Raw genomic sequence first — 3,547 nt, forward strand, 5'->3', positions numbered from 1 at the left:
TTAATAAAAAAATTAGACTAAAATAATTTTATAAAATATAATTATCCTCAGGCCAATAATTTATTATAAATTCCTCTTTATAAAATTAGTTTATTGTCAAAAACCAAATATTTCCCATCTAAGAATTTTTAGATGTGAGGTACATGTTTCAATCGCTCCACCACAATGCATAAATATACGTTGGATATGAATCTCCATCTATAATTAAGTATTTAGAATCATCGATAGGAGATTTATTTATTGCAAGGTTTGCTGATTGTCATTTTGATGAAATAATTTTTTCAACATTAAAATGAAAGGTTAAATTATTCAATTAGTCCTTATACTATAATAAAAAAATATTTAGTCCATGTACAATAATTTGTATAAATTGAATCCTTATGCGTTATCAATTTGTTGATTTCAGTCCTTAAGTTTAACACCATTAAATTTAACCATTAAGTATGATGAGATGGCATTTTAATCAAATTGATGTGGCATGATAAAAATGACATGGCATTGACTACGTGTCTTGCTTAGGCTTCCGGTTCAATTTTGAGTAATGACCACCCATTTCCTACAAAATCTCCTTCCACAAACCTTTCGACAAAGAGTCCGATGAATATCCAAAAATCAGATTTGGGAAGCCACATACCGATAATCTAATTCAATTTTTTCTCTCACTGATCCACCTGCCTGCATAACCAACAAAGAACTTCAAATCCTGAGACTTTAGCACTTTTTTCCTTGCTAGATTTGCAACTTCGTTTAAACTGTTTTGAGCACAAAAAAAAGAGGCCAAGAATCACCTCTTCAAACTTAGGTAACTTTTTGCATAGATTTTCTTACATTTGCAAAATGCTAAATTGTGGATCTGATTTTTGAAAGTTGATGCAAACCGTAATGAATAACTTTAATGAATACAGATATGAAGCCTATGTCGACCTCTGCTCCTTCATCTATACCAATTTCTTATGATAGCTACCATGGTACTAGCAAAAAGATTAACATTCCATAAATTAGGCTTGGTGTTATAATTGGGAAAACCGAAAAAAACCATCAAATATCTTCAACTATAATCTAGGGCAAAGATTCAGGTTCAGGGAGATATGGATGCAGACCCAAATTTTGTGGCTAGGCTTGTGGAGCTCATGGGTACTACGAAACAAATTGCTAAAACAGAGCAGTTGATAAACGATGTTCTTGTTGAGGTAATTCATCCTGCCTTTCTATTTATGTGAATTGATGCATTACGTTTATGCAAAATATTAATCTAATTTTGCAATTTTGGATTCTTGCAATATTAGTTATAATAAGTATGAAATATGATTATACCCTTTTAATGCTTTGGCCAAGCTGAAACAGGGGGTTCTGGCATGGTTTCTCAAAGATCGACGAGACAAGTTGCAAGTGAACATTTTGAAATGAAGATTCTGAATAATAAGGTATACTAGTGTAAAAGCATTACTTAACTTTGTTCATTTACTTTGGTTCAAGAAAACATGTAATGTGAGCATGATCTCAGGTTGGTTTGGAATTGGTAAAGGTGGTGAAACAATTAAAAATATGAAAGCTAGAATTGGAGCTCGTATTCAGGTTTGAATCGTAAGTGTCATTCTTATTTGGAAGTTCTCTATCGTTGCTTTGGCTTCATATTCTCTGACAAGTAATGTATTTGTTTGAATTTTAAATTAGCTACTTTAGGACCAAATTCATTTTTTTAATTAGTTCCTTCAATATGGTCTTTTAAATCTTGCAGTAGTTGTATCTACAATTACAGTTTTTGACAACATTATCATTTTTAATCTGGTGCAGGTGATACCATTGCACTTGCCCCCAAGTGATCCATCAATAGAAAGGTCATTTCACATAGATGGGACAAGTGAATAGATTCAAAATGGAAAAGAATTGGTTGATGAGGTCATAAGTGAGGTATGTTTGGATGTGAATGTTGGGAGGAAAGCTTTTCTTCAGTTTAACTTATTTCTGTCTCTAGTTTTTTACATGAATCGCTTTTAGTTGTTTTGTACCTTTATTTTGTATGCCTACTCCTATAGGACCTATTTAGTTCAATTTTGAATGTTGATTTTTGGTGATCTTCTGGAGCATCACTCTAGTCTGTAGAACATTAGTAAAGATTAAACTCTTCAAAATTTTAGTTTTATTGAGACTTCTCATTAACAATGCTTAAGAAATTTCCTTGTTCAGATTTTCTACAAGTATTCTTATATTCTCAATTGCAAGCCAAAAGCAATTTTGTTCATTTGGGTAAAGTGGATTAAATTGCTACATTATTTTGTGTTTATTTTTTCCTACATAGATATTGTATCATTATGATCTGCCAATTGTTGTCTCTGGTCAATGTTCTAGAAGTCTCTCCTTTTATCTAAAAAATTCTTACATTTTCTTAGACTTCAATATAATCACCTCTTTAAGGACCTTGTTCTAGGTAGGAGATCCATGCTCCTTGTATGTATGTTTTTGAGCTAGGTTGTGGATATGAGTTTTTATGTTTTTGGGTTCAAATAAAGGATCATGGCACCTTGTTTTTGTTTAGGTCTGTATAGGGTTTTAAGGAATAGGTTTGTAGGATTCTGTTTCACCTGCACCTTGGCTTGTTCATGTTCCAAAGGGAAATTTTCATTCCCACTTATCAATGAAAGTTCTTATGATTTTCAAAAAAAAAAATTCAATGATCTTTTTCAACTTTTCTAAGTATTGCCATTTCACAAATGAAAATCACTATTTCTTTTTTCTTTGGATAATTGAAGGTTTATTTTATCATCCATATAAAAAAAGAACCATGCTACTCAGGTACAATAGAGGCAGAGTCTAAATAGCAATATTAAGGATTACATAGAAACAATCATTTTTCTTTTTTCATTGATTCCGACAACCTAGACTATTTTTTTATTTCTTACCTCTTTTTTTTCCATTGAAATCCAAACCATCATTTAATTTTGAAAAAACACAAGTAACAAATTTTTCTCTAAAAACATTAAAACAAAAATCCAAGAAATGACTATTAGCTACATATATGTGATACCAAAAAAAAAATCTATAATTTTCAAATTTGAAAATGCTGAAAATTAAAAACATAACAATATCAATGCCTTTAATGATAACATTCTCATGGTCAAGCTTTTTTTTTCCCTTTCTTGGTTCTAGTCGTAACACCTTGTTGTGTTGAGATTGGTGTGGATGCCACATTTACTTCCTCATGTTTTTTATCAATCTTTTTCTTTCTTTGTGCCTGAAAAGAAAAATGGTCATGATATGTGAGATTCAAAATAGTAATTACAATATTATAGAAATAAGCAAAAATAATCCTAATTGTTATCATAAATTGATTTGTAGTAATGCATGAATTAAACCTTATGACTTTTCTCCCAATAATCATTTCACCAAGTCTTTTAGGCTTTTTCAATTAAAAAAATAGTTTTTTAGTCAATATATAATATTGAAAAAATAAAATAAATAAAGTAATCATTTACTTACATTAAGTATAGATATTCCAATCTCAGGGGTCTTGGTATAAACCAATCCCTTCTTGATGTGGCCATGCTTT

The 3,547-nt window shown here is 30.5% G+C and overlaps 1 long non-coding RNA gene across 2 annotated transcripts; it reads left to right on the forward strand.

Annotated features, from left to right (window-relative positions):
* The first annotated feature begins 604 nt into the window (after positions 1 to 604).
* Positions 605 to 2,114, forward strand: LOC18589426. Of its 2 annotated transcripts, none has more exons than XR_001929960.1 (5): positions 605 to 802; positions 906 to 1,190; positions 1,336 to 1,424; positions 1,505 to 1,584; positions 1,795 to 2,114. It is a non-coding gene; the product is annotated as an uncharacterized LOC18589426 (long non-coding RNA). The 2 variants fall into 2 exon arrangements; XR_001929961.1 differs by having other exon boundaries at positions 1,345 to 1,424.
* The last annotated feature ends 1,433 nt before the right edge of the window (positions 2,115 to 3,547 follow it).

The sequence above is a fragment of the Theobroma cacao genome, unplaced genomic scaffold (assembly GCF_000208745.1).
Source record: "Theobroma cacao cultivar B97-61/B2 unplaced genomic scaffold, Criollo_cocoa_genome_V2, whole genome shotgun sequence".
NCBI lineage: Eukaryota > Viridiplantae > Streptophyta > Magnoliopsida > Malvales > Malvaceae > Theobroma > Theobroma cacao.